Here is a 19,302-nt window from a genome sequence, read left to right on the forward strand (position 1 = left end):
GCTTAAGGGTTTTCCTTCAATGAAGACTGTAGAGTCGATTATTAAATGATACCCAAGTGTAATTGATCCCAAAACCAATCAACCTCTTCAATCTGTGATGTGGCTTGCTACTGATCAAGTAAAGCAAATTCCTATTCTTCAAAATCATCCAGATGGATCTTTACGGTCCATGATGTACTGGGTGTTTGATGAAACTACAACATCTGCTGTTATAAAGCTTGAAAAAGGATGTATTCTCTTATATGAAAAAAAAGACTTGCTTCAGTTTGGGAAATGGGATATACATCAGTTAAAACTTCATCAGATCAAAGTTGCAGAAGACATCTTTGAGCCAGCTGCCAAAGAATATACGTCTATGGTTGCTGATATCATTAACAAACGGATGTGGAACGGGGCAATGGGGAAGTCAGATGTGATGGTGGTCGACAAAGACTGAGTTTAAGCTAGCACCAAACCAAGGGGAGATTGACGGGTCCAGTTGGTGGTTTGGTTTAGGTTGTCATTGTAATAATTCTTTTGAGTCTTTATTGTGGTGTAGTAGGTTGTTAGTGAGTTTACGGCCCTGTAGTGAGTTTACGGCTGTAAACCTAGTTTTCGGCCCAAATCCACTATAAATAGAGGATGTGTAGGTCATTATTGGTTGTTGATGCCACATAGTTCACGACCAAGTATATCGAGTTGTACCAGACGTTTTTCAGTAATAAACATGTGCAAGCTTGATTTCTTTTCTTCTTCTACTCATATTCTAGTTTCTTTTGATTGTTTGATTGCATGATCATTGGTAAAGATCCTTTTTAGGACCTTACAAATCAACCGAGCTCAAGTAAGTTCTCTTAATTTACCCATACATGTTTGTTTAGATATGATATGCTTATGAGAACTGCATGCTAGATTAGGACTAAGGATCTAGGAGGATGCCTTATGTGCCTGTTATGTGTTTGAGCCCTATGAGTTGCATTCTAGTACAGATTCCTGATAAGTGGATAGAATTGCTTGATTAGGTTCTGGTTAGATTTTCCTTTTTGTCTGAATGATACTTGCTTTGTGCTTTGTGGGACTTTGAGTGATGAGAGTTAGCCATTAGGTGAATACGTCAAGTCACATGTGATCAGGGTTGAATAATCTCAGAGTGCTGGATTTGGCCCTATTGCGAAGCTCTTGTCTGAGTCTAACCATTGTAGGGACGAGTCCTTTACTCGAAGTATTATCTGAGCCTCGTCACATGTGATGGTATTCAGGTAGTGGCTAATTGGCATTATGAAGATACCTTCAGTAGCTGAGGACTGGGTACGGGTTGGAGGTTACCCTAGGGAAAGCCTAGGATGAGAGTAGTGTTGAGAGCAGCAGTAGTAGTAAGGGACTTGGCGGAGTCGAGGCAACCAAATTAGGAAAGTACGGATAGATGTGGAAGGTAGTAGGGGCCCATACTACCGAAAGCAGAGGATCAGTACTCGAGTCAAGGAGGGCTGAGATAAAACAGGGGAACTTGCAGTGAGTGAGAGATTCCTCAGTAGTGAGGAGTATTCTGATGAAAGTTATGTTATGTTGCAGAATGGTGACGTTGCGTGAGAGACCAGTGGGCAGTTCAGGTGCAGGCTAGGCATCAGGCTCGGGTTCAGGAGACGAGCAGCTCGGGGAGCAGACGAGGGAGTTTATATCAGCTGAGATTACTTGCAGTATTCTAGACCGGACTCCTATGATCTTTGGTACGGTCAAGGAGGGTATACTGGAGATTTTGGATGAGAGACTGGGAGCCTTCCGCACTGAGATGATGGCCATGATGGGAGCGCTTACATTGACATTCCGAGAGTTCATATCTTGTGGAGCTCCGGGTTACCATGGGGCTAGGGACCCCATCGCTAGCAATAGATGGTTGGCCAATGTCGCCAACGATTTCAGTACAAGTCAGTGTCTCGAGGGGGACAAGGTCCGACTAGCCTCCTGTCTTTTGAAGGACAAAGCACAGGATTGGTGGGAGGAGGTTGGACATGCCATGGGGGATGATGTCGTGTTGGGCGCAATGACATGGAGCGATTTATCGACTAGGTTCAGGGTCGATTTTTCACCAGTGATCGAGGTGCAACAGCTAGCACGAGAGTTTCAGGATTTGAGGCAGACGACTGAGACTGTGGCGGAGATCACCTCCAAGTTTAGGGAGATGGATCTTCTTGTTCCACAGTATGTTGCGGACGAGGAGATAAAGAAGGACCGATATCATGAGATGCTGAGGAGCGACATCAAGGAGTTTGTGAGCAGGTCCAGCTGCAAGACGCTGGAGGATATGATTGCTCGGGGTAGAGAGAGGGAAATCGATCTGGAGCACCTCAGGAATAGGAAGCGGGAGGAGTTGCAGGTAGCTACAGGTTCAGGCAAGAGACCCAAGGGGTCGGTTGTGAGAGCAAGGGATTATCAGGGCCGCAGTCGTTGTGGCAAGTGTGGCAGGATGCACGAGGGTGCGTGCAGAGGTGGTAGTGGGGGTGATTCTAGCTGCTTCAAGTGTAGTCGGACTGGTCATTTCAGCAAGGATTGTACAGCTACCACCACTCAGGAATCAGACCTGATATGTTTCCATTGCAGTCAGAGGGGCCACAAGAAGGCCCAGTGTCCGAGTTTGCTTCCAGCAGGACATGTGATGGCACCTGACCCTGCGACTTTGAGGATCACCGACGGCCGTCAGGGCCGGGCAGAGGCGCCTGCGGCGAGGAGCAGGGCGTATGAGCTGGTTTCAGTGGAGGCGCGAGCAACACCAGATGTTGCAAGTGTGTATCTTTTACTTTCCTGTCAACTTTCATTCATGATTATATTGTTATGGTACTGCATCTATGTTAGTGAATGTATGTTAGAATTTTATTTCTTTTCGTGTTCTGATCATATGCCATCTGCATACCATGGATTTTCGGGCGGTAGTTCATACTAGTACCCCTTTTTGAGCCGGTTCTAAAGATGCAGTCACTGTAGCAGATGTGAGTGGGGCTCGTGAAGTATTATGTTAGTCTTCAAGAGTGGTTCAGATTTGGTATTGGTTGGTTGGAGCGTTAGTAGTGGTAAGCATTGGATGTCAGCAGATCGACCCTTTAGATGGAGAGAAGAATTGGGAATCCTCCCTAGGCTGGGAGCTGTTGGGATCTAGTCGAATCGAAGTAGGGGAGAACTATCCTAGAGGTCCGGAGCAGGAATAAGTGCAAATTGGGGTGAGTTCACGACTTCGTTGGAAAGGAAAGCAACCCCGGTGGCTGTTGGGTTGTAGGAGCGCGCGAGTTGGGAGTTTGGGAAACTTCCCAACATTGAGTTCGTGCATCGCAAAAGTTTATGGCTGGTTTGAGAAACCTGATTGGAGAGCCTCCAGCAGGACTCGAGTGAGTCAGGACGATAGACTGCATGAATGTTTGGCCCGTAATGTTTCGATTTGAAAGGTAGTGGTCGAGAACAGAATGGAGAGCGTTGTAAAACTGTGGGCTAGCCATAACATTCATTAGTAGCCAGTTAGATGAGTGTGGTCGAGGGCCCGTATCTCCTAGTTAGAAGAGTGTGGGCGAGGCCCCTATATGCTAGTTAGCATGATTAGGATCAGGAGGGGTAGTTCGTTGAGGTTCAGTGTGGAGACATACCTTATTAGCCCTAGATAGGTGATACCTGAGGGAGAGGCAACTCCAAGGTATAGTTTGGTGAGACTCGTGGGTGAGTTCCGTGTATTTATAGCAGCGTAGGTGGGACCTGGTAGAGACCGTAGGGTCAAGGTATGGGATCAAGGATCCCAAGGCTTAGAGAGCCAGAGTGGCAAGTTAGGTAGAGTAGTTTTAGATAGATGAAGTTTTCTTTGGAAGTTGCTGGGAGCGAATGAGAGAGTGATCAGTGGTTCAGTAACCCGGCGGAATCTGGTATTTCAGAAAGTGGACAAATGAGTTGGGACCTGGGAGGTCCCGTTTCCTATGGAAGATATGTAGGGCGGATTGAGATAGCCGACTTTTCTTTGGAAGTCGCTGGGAGCGACAGAGAGTTTGAGTTTGGGTTTAGTAACCTGTGGGAGTCGGGTAAACCAGAAGATGGTAGTTTAGTGGGACCATGGTGGCCTCGGTTCACTAAGAAGATGGACATGAGATGGCAGTATCTTCAGGAAGGGGTAGCGATAAGGGAATGCTTGTATGGAGCGGATAGTTGTCTGAGTGGTGCGATGCCTATCACAGTAGGGTTAAATAATCTAAGAGTCTAACCGTTGTAGGAACAAATCTTTTACTCGAAGGATTATCTGGTCCATCTGCTGGGTTGGGCGTTCAGCACTGAAGTGTGATAAGAGGAAGCATTCGGTAGTTGACAACGAAGGAACCAGCAATAGGAGTGACTGGAGAATGGGTATAGCAAAGGGTTGTTCAACTAAGGGATCGAGAAGGTTGTTGTGTTTGGAAAGTTGCTTTGGGAAAGCCGGGTATAGGATGTCCAACATGAGTGCTCGAGGAGTACCAGAAGGATTGTCGGTTGGATAAGAAGCACGATTCAGGATTGTTGGTGATGGGAGTGCTCTCGAGGTTGTTATCTCCAAGGATTTGTTTTGCGGAATGACCAGGTGGTTCTCCGAAGGGTGGACCACCTAGGATTGGGCCGAGAGGGAGAAGTGCGTATCGTGTGGGGAAGTTATAAGCGGATGGTAAGGAAGTTGGCCACTATGGACTTTGAGGACGAAGTCCAGTTTAAGTGAGGGAGAGTTGTTACACCCGAAATCTAGGAGGCCAAGTTGGGGAAGGAAAAGCCCTAAGTCAATGAGTCAACTCGTCGAGTCCAAGGAAGAACTCGACGAGTGGGAGCAAGTCCCGTGTCACAGATTATGTAGCCGACTCGACGAGTCGGGGGACTGACTCGGCAAGTCTGGTCTAGGTTGGGAAACCCTAATTTCGGGACTTGGTGCCCTATTTAAGCATCATATTCTCATTCCATCAGCCTCCTCTTCAGCCCCTAAACCCCAAACCCTCACCCACGAAACCCTAGTGCATCTTGTGAGTTTTTGAGCCACCTTGGTGTGTTTTGTGTTCTCTTGAAGAGGAAGAAGAAGAAGAAGAAGGAAGTTGGAGGTTCAACAAGGAGGAAGTAGATCCAGAAGATACAATCGATTTGCTGCATTTCTTGGTAATCAAGTCTTCACCTTGGCTTTTGGTTTATTAGATCTCCTTTTAGTCCCTTTTGGAAGGTTTTTGGTCCAAGAATGGTTGTCTTTGGGTTTTGGACGTCCCCCAAGCATGATTCTTTCAGATCTAGAAGTATTTGGGGTGGTTAAGGCATAAAGGTGCAAGCTTTATGCCATTACGAAGTCCCACACAACGTATAAACCCCCTTTCTATGGATTTTGGGCCAAACGCCCCTTGCATGTAAATCAAGTTTGTAGCTTTACATATGAAATGAACCCTAGGAGGCCAGATCTGTGATTTTGATGCGTTAAGACCCATTATAATTGACTGTATAGTTTTGGGCAAAGAGGGAGTCGGCGAGTCACTTGTGTGACTCGGCGAGTCGGGTCACATTTTCCCCCAAAACGTCTTCTGGAAATGGTTTTGGTTGAGTGGTAGGAACAGTCAGCCTGCTAGTGGTTTGTTTTGGACCTGGAAATCATAGGACTCGGCGAGTGTATGAACAGACTCGGCGAGTCCAAGGCAATTTCCCAATCTCATGAAGATGGACCCAACGAGTTCATGGAGAACTCGGCGAGTCAGAGGCTAGACTCATTCATTCGGATGATGATGAACTCAGCGAGTCGGTTGAAGATAGTAAAAGGTGTTGTTGAAGATGAACTCGTCGAGCTCTTGCTAGACTCGAAGAGTAAGGATGAGATTATGGCAGTAAGTTGAAAAGGGAACTCGACGAGTCAGGGGCTGACTCGACGAGTTGATTCGCGATTGCAGGATTCTAAGCTTTTGAACTCGGTGAGTTGATGGAGCAACTCGGTGAGTCAAGTCAACTTGAAAGTATAGACTTTGACCATGGACCATTGACTTTAACTTTGACCAGAGCTGACTAAGTTTGACTTCTAGAGGACTTTTTGGAGTAAGTGTTATGTTGGTATTCGTAGCACGGGGAGCAGCAGTTCGGGGAACTGTCGGATAGCAGTTGAAGGTTCAACTAGTCTTTAGCAGTGCAAGGTGTGTTTTCTCTAGTAGGAACGGGTCTAAGGCACCAATGCCGGCCCGTATATGTAACGACCGAAAAATACAACCAATTTTAAATTTTTCAAAACAGCTCGATTTCATTAAAATCTTTACAAAAAGGTTTTCAATACAAAACATTTAATGCGTTCCCAGAATCACATCACTATAAAATCATGAGGAGCGGTACGATCACACCTTCGCCTAGCCACGATCTCCTAAAGAACCTGAAAACATAAAACCACAACTGTAAGCCCGAAAGCTTAGTGAGATACCCCCAAAATACCAACCACATATACGCCCTTCCAGGCCACGATCTTCCGGTCCAAAACATATTGCCTTCTGGCCCATAACATATTGCCTTCCGGCCCATAACATATTGCCTTCCGGCCCATAACATAACAACATACATAACATGACAGAACATAGAACAACCATGCATACCAGGTCACACTCCAGTCCAAGCAACCGTGTGCACATAACATATAATCATATAACAGTTCACAGTCAGCAAATCGGTCAAACAGATCACATAAAATATCATCACCCTAACCAGGATACCGACCTAGCCGATCACTAGCATAACATCACCCTACGACTCAGCCAACATACTAATTACGCACATACGCCTTTCTAGGCCATGACCTTCCGGTCCACATCACAATGCCTTCCGGCCCACAACATATAATGCCTTCCGGCCCACAACATATAATGCCTTCCGACCCATAACATAATGCCTTCCGGCCCATATCCCGCAATATCACAACTACCCGGATTTCCATCCGATAAAGGGTCGGCCTTGGTGCCTTAAACCCTATTGATATAGTGAGGATAACTCACCTCGAAACTGCCGACTGAACAGATAACCCGAGCTGCTCCGATCACTGATACGACCTCCACCACTGGCCAACCACCAATGCACTGAACTCAAAACAATAATCAACAATTACCACAATGCCCCTGGAAACCACTGGTCAACCCTTGGTCAAAGACAAGGTCAAAGTCAACCCCTGACTGACTCTACTCGCCGAGTCAACCCGATGACTCGCCGAGTCCCCATACTCAGAACTTCCCTCAATCCGCGACCTAACTCGCCGAGTCACCCCGAGACTCGTCGAGTTCAACAACTCTGAGTCCACTCGCACACAACTCACTGAGTCATCCCTTGACTCACCGATTCTTAACTTGACCAGAAAATGTTGGGACTCTTCGACAACACTCGTCGAGCCCAAGAATAGACTCGCCGAGTCTAAGGCTATCTTCAACCTACTCGCCGAGTTGTTCATACAACTCGCCGAGTTCCAGGCCATCTTCATCCAACTCGCCGAGTTGTTCTTCCAACTCGTCGAGTTCCAGCTCATCTTCAAGCAACTCGTCGAGTACACCCATGTGACTCGCCGAGTACCACCGGTCTGAATCCATACAGAAGCACTCCAGGCCATGCAATTGATCCAAAACATAGATCTAGCCTCCTACAACCCATCCATCACGTAAAGTGGCAAACTTTACGTGAATCCAAAGAGATCTAGGCCTTTTGCACATTGGGCTAGTGTTTGGGACATGATGGCTCCACTAAACACTCCAACACAGGGACTTTCATGCTCTCTGATCCTTCTCCATTCCAGATCTGAGGTAGCAACCTCAGATCTAACCTCTAGACTCCAATTACATCCAAAGACAAGCTCCCCACAAACCCTAAAATGAAGAAACAACATAAGAACAGCCCAAGAACGAGATATTACCTCCAAGGGACGCCCCAACTGCAATGAAACTCGAATCCAAGCAAAGCCCCTTGCTCCAAGCCTTCAAACTCCCAAAATTCCTTCAACAAACACCTCCTTCAAGCTCCCAAATGAGATATGATCACTCACACACGAAGGCTAAGGGTTTCTGGACTTGAGGATGAATAAAGAGGCTGAGAGACGGCTGTTATGTTCTTTATATAGGGCTCAACCCCGAGAATTAGGGTTTTCTCCACTCAACGCCTACTCGCCGAGTCCATCTTACTGACTCGCCGAGTCGGCTACTTAACACACGACCCAGTCGCGACTCTACTCGCCGAGTCCACCCATGGACTCGCCGAGTCACCCCTTCCCAATTTACTCTTTTAGCCCTTCCACTCTACTCTTGATATTTCGGGATGTTAAAATTCTCCCCCACTTAAATTAGGCTTCGCCCTCGAAGCCTACAGCAATTCAATCCCAAAGATACTCCCACAACGCGCCACCTGGCCTTAACCGGGCCGAGTCCCTCAAGGCATACCCATCGAAACTCAAACACACTTCCTCTTTCCTTACGGTGTCCTGACCACTGTCTCGAGCCGGGCATCGGCTATACCCTCTGATAATCACACTCAGCAACCGAGATTTACCCATGAAGCATCACTGCCCCAAATCTCAACAATCACTCGACCCATAAGGGCTAGAAAGCCATGAACCATCGGATCCCCGATCCGAATCCCACTCTATCCATTCCGCGACGACGGAAAGACCCATTCTCAATCTCAGAGCAACTCCCACGAGTTCTCCTCTTGCAATCACATACACATGCTGAACTTTCTCCAGCACCCTCAGGTTGGGAAAACCTGATACACTGATGATATCCTCCAACATTCCCTAGGAACCACTAATACATATCCAATACCCTGATCAGAATCACACTGAGAGCCCAAGGCTCTCTCCCTGCATCCCTTCCGAGTCTCTTGGCTCTACATCTGCGGAATTCCTCCGCAACCTCAGCAGACATCCCAAACCGGGCGAGCTTCTATTCCACTGCCGCAAACACGCTGCTCAAAAACCATACTCGAATTAATCTAATCATAACTCTGCTCTGCCGCTTTCACTTCCGTGAACTTGAACTCCCTCTCGGAGTTACACACCTCTCTCACTTCCTTTTCCAAGGAATCTACTTGGCCATATGCCACCCAACAAGTGCCACGGTGCTCGCCCAACGCTACGCCACCCTTTTAGCGTATCCGCTATCCATCCAACACACACATACTCAGACTCTCATCGCAGGGACTCTCAAGCCCCTGCACTATCTCCACTAATCAAGATCACTACCCGGGGCCAGACCTTCTAATGCAATCACACCGCAACATACACAATCCATATCCTCAAACTAATCCAACAATACCTGTAGAGTCTTCAGCATGACTGGACCGCCTCACCAGGTCTTCAGTCTGGCTGGACCGTCCTCCCAAGCCATCCCTCCGGGAATCCTCCCATGCATACTGTTCTCGCCCTCTAAGGGTTCCGAACTCTATCTCCAACATACATACTCAATCCTGGCCCGATCCCAGGCCCTCCACACTCAAATGCCCTAGGTCTGTAATCCGCCCCGAACGCCTGCTACTCACCCATACCAGCCCGCTCTCGGCTGAATGAAATACCGCCAAAATCCCAAGCAGCTAAACAGCCTCTCAAGTCCATCGATCACCCGGAGAATTCTCCGATTCTCCCCCACTTGGGCACTAACTATCAACCACCGGTCGCCATCACTGACCTCCCAGAACAACTCTTCCATAAAGAAAACACTTACACGCGGACTGTTTCCCACAAGCATAAACAACCTCAACGAGATCTCACATCAACACTGATCAACCTGCTCGAAAGAAACTCAATCTGTATCTAACCACTCCTCAGAAAGCAGATGCTACCCGGCCTGCAACCCAAGGCCCGGTTTCCACTAATAACCCCCATGAATGATAACCAACGGAATTCCCAAAACAATAACCCATAACCAAAACCACAACCCGCAAAATGACGAATACCACATCGAAAACCAAACAAAATACCAGCTCAAAACAATCCACCACAATAATCACAAGATAACAAGACATCAAGAAAGAAACATACCCGCAGCTGCATCCGGCACTGCCCTGACCTCCTCTGCTACAAGCTGAAAAGCACGACCCTGAGCCCTTGGGGGCTCTGGTCCACCCTGACCTCCACCTGTGACCCTCAAATTGGCCGGTGCTGGAGCCTGCATCGGTCCTGCAGCAAGCTGTGGACAGTTGACCCTCAAATGCCCAACCTGATGACAATGATAGCAAATCCTCAAATCCCGAACTGGCGCTGACTGCCGACAATCCCTCGCATAGTGCCCCTCCTTTCCGCACTTGCGGCATGCACCACCGGACCAACAAACTCCGGCGTGACCCCTTCCACACTTCCCACAAGTGTGACTACCCTGCTCTCCTACCCTGGAATCGACGGTCTTGGACCGTTTCGGCGCCGGCTGCAACTGCACCGGAGCCTACCTCAGCTCACGGAACTGCAACTCAATTTCTAACTCACGCCGCCTGGCGGCCTCCTGCAACTCCAACAATGTACCGCACCTCTGTGAAGACACAAACTGCCTGATGTCCCTCTTGAGCATATCCAGATATCGGGACATCTGAGCCTGCTCCGAAGCGAACTCAGGGCAAAACATCGCCCTCCCAGAGAACATCCTGGTGATCTCAGTCACCGACTCCGAACCCTGCTTCAGCTCAAGGAACTCCTGAGCCAATCTCTCCCTCTCAACCTGCGGAACATAACGAGTGATGAACATCTCTCGGAACTGATCCCATGATACCGCAACTCTCTGCGCATCTGAATATGACCCCGTGGTCAATCTCCACCAATCCTTCGCCCCGAGCCTCAACAGGTTCAGAGCACACCTCACCCTCCTATCAGCAGGGCATGAACACGTGAAGAAACACCCCTCCACGTCTGATAACCACCTCATAGCAACAATCGGGTCATGAACTCCATCGAATGTGGGAGGCTTCGTATAATAGAAGTCCCGATACTGAAAACCCCGACTAGCTCCCCCCCTGCCGCTGCTACAGCCGCTGTAGCCGCCGCGGCAGCCGTCTCTGCGAGAGCCGCATAGCGCTCATCAAAATACTCAACCATGGCGGTCTTGATCGACCCAAACAACTCCGGCAACTCAGCCCGGAACAACTCAGCGATCTCATCACGTAGGATCTCACGAATCCTCGCATCCAACTCGCTCGTGCTCATCTGACCGATGACCTCGGGCGACACCGATCCGCACGGAACTCTCTCTCCAGCTCCCGATCCTGACCCGGATCTACTCTGATCATGCCTCGGAATCTCCATACTGAAAAACACCACACAAAATCTCAGACTCTTCCCACTACCCTGGGATCCAACTCCCTCAACGCAACCCTAGAGATCATGGTTTCCCTGATACGTGTATGGGTCCTGTGCTTTCAGTCGTACGGGCCCATACTACCTTCCACACCTACCCATATTTGTATGAAGTACTACCACAACACCCTAGAGAAACATGCATAACAACGCTCAACCCTCACTACTAGAGGAACACTGAAAATCTCCCATAAGGAACCCTAGGCTACAGGCATCACAAATCAGGCAACATATCATGAAATCCTGAAGATCCCTAGCCTATCACTAGCATGCTGTTCTATCAAAGCTCAAAACAAATAACATGCATGGTCATTTTAGGGTTACTTACTGGCTCCGGCTGATCGTACCTCCGCGTCCTCCTTTTACTTAACTTAAAAAACAATTTTAATTTCTCTTTTATAACCTTCCTCGATTTGAGACTGGAGTCACACGAGTGTTCCTCCAATTCACTCAAACCAAGGCTCTGATACCAACTTGTAACGACCGAAAAATACAACCAATTTTAAATTTTTCAAAACAGCTCGATTTCATTAAAATCTTTACAAAAAGGTTTTCAATACAAAACATTTAACGCGTTCCCAGAATCACATCACTATAAAATCATGAGGAGCGGTACGATCACCTCTTCGCCTAGCCACGATCTCCTGAAGAACATGAAAACATAAAACCACAACAGTAAGCCTGAAAGCTTAGTGAGATACCCCCAAAATACCAACCACATATACGCCCTTCCAGGCCACGACCTTCCGGTCCAAAACATATTGCCTTCCGGCCCATAACATATTGCCTTCCGGCCCATAACATATTGCCTTCCGGCCCATAACATAACAGCATACATAACATGACAGAACATAGAACAACCATGCATACCAGGTCACACTCCAGTCCAAACAACCGTGTGCACATAACATATAATCATATAACAGTTCACAGTCAGCAAATCGGTCAAACAGATCACATAACATATCATCACTCTAACAAGGATACCGACCTAGCCGATCACTAGCATAACATCACCCTACGACTCAGCCAACATACTAATTATGCACATACACCTTTCCAGGCCATGACCTTCCGGTCCACATCACAATGCCTTCCGGCCCACAACATAGAATGCCTTCCGACCCACAACATATAATGCCTTCCGGCCCATAACATAATGCCTTCCGGCCCATATCCCGCAATATCACAACTACCCGGATTTCCATCCGATAAAGGGTCGGCCTTGGTGCCTTAAACCCTATTGATATAGTGAGGATAACTCACCTCAAAACTGCCGACTGAACAGATAACCCGAGCTGCTCCGATCACTGATACGACCTCCACCACTGGCCAACCACCAATGCACTGAACTCAAAACAATAATCAACAATTACCATAATGCCCCTGGAAACCACTGGTCAACCCTTGGTCAAAGACAAGGTCAAAGTCAACCCCTGACTGACTCTACTCGCCGAGTCAACCCGATGACTCGCCGAGTCAACCCGATGACTCGCCGAGTCCCCATACTCAGAACTTCCCTCAATCCGTGACCTAACTCGCCGAGTCACCCTGAGACTCGTCGAGTTCAACAACTCTGAGTCCACTCGCACACAACTCACCGAGTCATCCCTTGACTCACTGATTCTCAACTCGAACAGAAAATGTTGGGACTCTTCGACAAGACTCGTCGAGCCCAAGAACTGACTTGCCGAGTCTAAGGCTATCTTCAACCTACTCGCCGAGTTGTTCATACAACTCGCCGAGTTCCAGGCCATCTTCATCCAACTCGCCGAGTTGTTCTTCAAGCAACTCGTCGAGTACACCCATGTGACTCGCCGAGTACCACAGGTCTGAATCCATACAGAAGCACTCCAGGCCATGCAATTGATCCAAAACATAGATCTAGCCTCCTACAACCCATCCATCACGTAAAATGGCAAACTTTACGTGAATCCAAAGAGATCTAAGCCTTTTGCACATTGGGCTAGGGTTTGGGACATGATGGCTCCACTAAACATTCCAACATAGGGACTTTCATGCTCTCTGATCCTTCTCCATTCCAGATCTGAGGTAGCAACCTCAGATCTAACCTCTAGACTCCAATTACATCCAAAGACAAGCTCCCCACAAACCCCAAAATGAAGAAACAACATAACAACAGCCCAAGAACGAGATATTGCCTCCAAGGGACGCCCCAACTGCAATGAAACTCGAATCCAAGCAAAGCCCCTTGCTCCAAGCCTTCAAACTCCCAAAATTCCTTCAACAAACACCTCCTTCAAGCTCCCAAATGAGATATGATCACTCACACACGAAGGCTAAGGGTTTCTGGACTTGAGGATGAATAAAGAGGCTGAGAGAGGGCTGTTATTTTCTTTATATAGGGCTCAACCCCGAGAATTAGGGTTTTCTCCACTCAGCGCCTACTCGTCGAGTCCATCTTACTTACTCGCCGAGTCGGCTACTTAACACGCGACCCAGTCGCGACTCTACTCGCCGAGTCCACCCATGGACTCACCGAGTCACGCCTTCCCAATTTACTCTTTTAGCCCTTCCACTCTACTCTTGATATTTCGGGATGTTACAGTATATGTATGTTAGTGTATACTGGATTTAGATCCGATGTCGGGGTTAGCCCAATGCAGTTTATATGTTCTGGATTTCAGTCAGATAGCAGGTGAGGCCTGAGGGAGGATGATATGTATATTTTCCGAGCTACGGTTCGATGTCATGTGGTACCCGAGGTAGTAGTGTATGTTAGTTATACTTGTTGTCCTTGTGATACTTGTATGTGCTTGGTAGGAAGATGAGTGTGGGCGGGGGCCCGTATCTCATCACAAGCTGAGTATGGATGGGGTTCCATATCTCCTTAGTCACAGAACAGGGGCAGGGCCTCGAGATAGACGGGGCCCATATCTCATCACAAGCTGAGTTTGTTACGTATTGGCATGCCTATATGTTATTATTACATGTGTGTAGCGGGCGGGACCTGGAGATAGGCGAGGCCTAGTAGAAACATATATGTATACCGAGCGGGGTCGATGCCAGGTGGGGCCTAATGCCAGGCGGGGCCTGATGCCAGGCGAGGTCTGATGCCGGACTCGTCCGATGCCGGTGGGGCCCAATGTAGCGAGCTAGGTAGGGGTGTAAATGAGACGAGATAGCTCATGAGAAACTCAATCCCAACTCGGAAAATACTCGAAATCGACTCGACTTTAATCGAGTCGAGCTCGAGCTCGAGCTACTCGAATACCTTATCGAGCCGAGTTTGAGTAGTAAAATACCCGGCTCAATAAGCTTGCGAGCTTAATTGAGTATTTATAAAATTAAATTTTTACCCTTTATATTCTTTTAAATTATTAAAAATATTTCAACACTTTTAGCTTTCATACGCCGATTGTAGAGTAAGGAATTAAGTTGCACTTCAAAACTTTTGAAAATGTTTCTTTTTCGTATTTTGGATGTATGAAAACTCCAATCACATTGATGGTTGATGCTATATTGACATTAGATGGTATATTGTGAAGTTTTTGCTATTTTGAAGAAAGTAAAAGCATGTGAAATGTTTTTAACTTAAGAGGATTTTAACTTTTTTTTTTTTTAATTTTTGTCGAGCCGAACAGAACTCGCGAGCCGAGCTCGATAGTATCGAGTATTTCATGAGCCGAGTCTGAGCTTCAAATCTAGGATCGAGGCGAGTTTGAGTCGAGCTTCGAGCTCGAGTATTTTTGGCGAGTCAAGCTTCGAGCTTAGCAGTACTCGACTCGACTCGACTCGTTTACACCCCTAGAGCTAGGCCCGGTGTTTGCTGAATGTGATTTTGTAGGTATGTGGTAGATTGGGGAAACTCACTAAGCTTTGTGCTTACAGTTTTCAGTTTTGGTTTCAGGTACTTCCGGTAGCGGAGGGAAGAGCTCGGGATGACTGCATGGCACACACCAAGAAGTTTTTAGCCTGGGATGTTTACTTTGATAAAAAGAATACGTTTTGAGATTATACTCGGATTAGTATATCAGTCCTTGTTTATGAATGAAATGGTTGATAATTATGGCTTTTACTCATGATTAAAAATGAAATTGTCGGATCGTATTTTGGGACGTTACACTAGAATATAGGATGCTTCCCCCAAATCCTTCATAGCAAAACACTTCCCAAGACAAGGCTTAACTTCTTCCAAGGTAGGAATGTCGTTTTTTATAAGGGGTATGTCATCAACATACAAGACTAGGAAAGTTACTATATTCCCACAAAATTTGACATATACACAAGACTCATCTTCACGTCTAGAGAACCCAAACTATTTGACTTTCTCATGGAAGAAAAGATTCCAACTGTGAGATGCTTGTTTTAATCCATAAATGGATTTTTCAAGCTTACACACCCTATCAGGAAACCTGGTATGTACAAAACCCTCTGGCTAACTCATATAGATGTCCTCAGATAGTTTCCCATTAAGGAAAGAAGTTTTAACATCCATCTGCCAAATTTCATAATCATGAAATGCAGCTATAGTAAGCATAATCCTGATAGACATTATCTTAACTACCGGTGAAAAGGTCTCATCATATTCAATCCCTTGGGTTTCATTAAACCCTTTACAATCAGTCTAGCTTTATGGGTGTGTACCTTCTCATCCATGTTGGTCTTCTTCTTGAAGATCCATTTGCACCTGACTGTCTTTCGACCAAGCACATGACCAACCAAGTTCCATACTTGGTTATCATACATGGACTAAATCTCACTGTCTGCTGCCTCTTTCCATTTAGCCGGCTCATGGCTTGCCATTGCTTCCTTGTAGTTAGCAGGTTCATCCAAATTTACCAGTGTACTATCATTGACAGACATGTCACCATCTGCAGTCATATGGAAACCACAGAAATCAGGTGGCATGCTAACCCTACTAGAAGGACAAAGGATTAATGCATTGTCAAATGGATCAACTGGAACCTCTTCCTCATGTTAAGTGCTAGTGTTGTATGAGGTTCCTTCATTAGATGATTCTTGAATTTCTTCAAGATCAATAATACTCCCACTGTCCTCTTTGAATATGAGCTATCTCTTGAGAAAGACTCCTCTTCAAGCTATAAAGACCACGTTTTCACTAGGTCTGTAGGACAAGTATCCAAAGGACTTTTGTGGATAACCAATGAAATAACACTTCTTGGCTCTGGGTTCAAGTTTTTCATGCGTCTCTTGTCTTACGAGTGCTTCACAACCCCAGACCTTGATATGTGCGAGTGAGGGAGATTTCCCTGTCCACATCCCATGAGGTGTTTTGGCAGCCTTCTTTATTGGAACAAGATTCACGATATAGCCGTCTTTCTCTAAGGCATACCCCAAAAAAATGAATATGAAGCAAATCTCGACTCATCATGGAATTAACCATATCTAGTAAGGTTCGATTACGCCTCCCATCCACACCATTGAGTTGTGGTGTTCTAGGAGGTGTCAATTGTGAAACGATTCCTAATTCCTTGAGATAGTCGTGGAACTCGATACTAAGATACTCACCACCTCTATCACATATGAACATCTTCATCTTCCCGCTTCATTGATTCTTGACCTCGTGTTTAAACTCTTTGAAAATTTCAAAGGATTTTAATTTATGTTTGATTAAGTAGATATAACCATATTTGCTATAATCATCTGTAAATATCATGTAGTATCGATTAGAATCTCTTGTGGTGGGTCTAAATGGGCCACAAACATCCGTATGAATTTGGTCCAACAATCCTTCACCTCTTTCACATGTTCCAGTGAAAGGTGATTTAGTCTTCTTTCCCAAAAGACAAGATTCACATTCAACATCTGTCCTAAGATAAAATGATTCCAACACTCCATCCTTTTGGAGTTGGGCGGTGTGTTTCTTGTTTATGTGCCTGAGAAAACAATGCCACAAACATGCTTTGTCCACACCATTAGATGAATGAATATGTAATACACTATTGCCTAGGTTATCACACACAAGTCACAATTTCATACACACCATTATAAGGTAAAGCTTCAAACATAAAAACACCAATATGATAAGCAGAAATAGAATCAACTTCAGTATCAAATGAATATCTAAAACCTTGTCTGAATAGTGCATGAAATGAAATAATGTTTCGTGTCATATCTGACGAATAACAACAAATTAACCCTAACACCACTACTAAGCATAAGCCCATATGATCCAGTCTTGGTGACATGTGAAGATCACATATTCCCCATGATTAGATTGAGCTTCCCATGCTCCACCTCCTCACTTTCGCTTAGCCCCTACAAATCAGAAAAAAATATGGGAACGACATCCTATGTCAAGGACCCAAGAATGAAAAGTTGTGTGTTATTAACTTGAATAATGTAAATACCTGAAGAGGACGACTTGATCTTCCCATCTTTCAAGTCCTTCGGGTAATTAGGTAAACTTCTTCTCCAATGATATTTTTCACCACAATGGAAGCAAGTGGCCTCGTTTGGATCACTGACGACAAGGACATCAATTTTGGACTTCGACTTCAACCCACTACCAGACCCTCCAGCATGGGCCTTCCATTTCCTGCTAGTTTGGGAAGGATCCCGTCTCTTTTTCCCTTTGGCAGATCTAATGGCCAGGACAGGAGCATTTGTTGCAGTGGAGACATGATTTTTCTTTATCCCCGATTCAGCAGTTTGTAGTAAATTATGGAGCTCATTCAATGTCGTCTCCATGTTGTTCAAATGATACGTCAGAACGAACTAATCATATCTAGGAGGTAATGAGTTAAGGACCATGTCAATGGCCAAATCATCATCAAAACGACACATTGAGACTATGGAGTTGCTCCACATACCTTTTCAGCTTTTGTACGTGAGGGAAAATAAACTCTCCTTCCTTGAGCTTTCATGCCATGAAATCTTTGAGCACATCAAAATGCTCTTGTCTCGTCTTCTTCTGGAACTTTCCAGCAAGGTCGAGATCCATCTTGTATGTCCAGTATTCTTCATAGAACTTGGCCAGTTCAATTGCTATAGTAGCCACCATGATGCAAGCAACCTTTGTGGCATCATCATAGTGTTTGTTGTATGAGGCAATTTCCTTAGGAGTAGTGGTGGAATGATCAATTTGACAAGAGGCTTCTCGAGGACATATTCATTTTCCTCATATTGAACAGTCACCTTCAAGTTCCTCATCCAGTCTATGTAGTTGGTACTAGTGAGCTCCTCTTTCCACAAAATCGAGAGTAGAGAGAAGTTTGAGTTGGAGGAGCTGACTTGAAAGGTAGCGAGTTCACCGTTTCTAGACATCTATAAAGAGACATAGTTTTTAGTTAGTGATATAGATCCTTAATATTTTAACCCAAAATAAATATTCAAGGCTACGATCCAAAATACAATTCAGAACAAAGAAGAAGGATGTTGTAATCTAATTAATTTATCAAGGTAGGTAATACAAATTTACCAATTTCAATCTAGCATGAAATTCCTAGATCATTTCAGATTCATTGAATCTTATCAATGACATGTTTAATCTCAGATTATGCTCTTCAGATTTGTGACTAGGATGCCGAGGATCACAAATACGATGTGAATAACCATGCAAACCTGCTTGATAACCTCGATGTCATTTATTATCTCAAATTAATTTGCATGTAAACCCCACACGCTCCATTAACAAGGATAATTTTTGATTTGTCCATCAATCAATTTTATAGTCCCAAATTAGTGTGTTGGTTAAGCACATACACTCCACTAACGACATATAAAGAGTGATGTGCATTTTCATGGACTAGCATACACTTCACATTTTGTCTTAAAGTAACTAGAGTTAGGTTTTATTTAAAAGGTTCTAGTACTTTAGTAGCATCATACTTTTAAGAGGTTATGTCCTATAAAATACGTTTGGCTAACGACCCTCCACCATACAAGGGAGTGGTGGGTAAGAATGGACAACCAATGACGGTCATTTTATAGGCCACGTCCTTATACCCCCTTATAGTATGGCTTCGTAAATGAGGCATAGTAGCGATTTGACTGACTTGTCTTATACATATAATATATTAAACTTTTAA

Source organism: Lactuca sativa, chromosome 7 (assembly GCF_002870075.4).
Source record: "Lactuca sativa cultivar Salinas chromosome 7, Lsat_Salinas_v11, whole genome shotgun sequence".
NCBI lineage: Eukaryota > Viridiplantae > Streptophyta > Magnoliopsida > Asterales > Asteraceae > Lactuca > Lactuca sativa.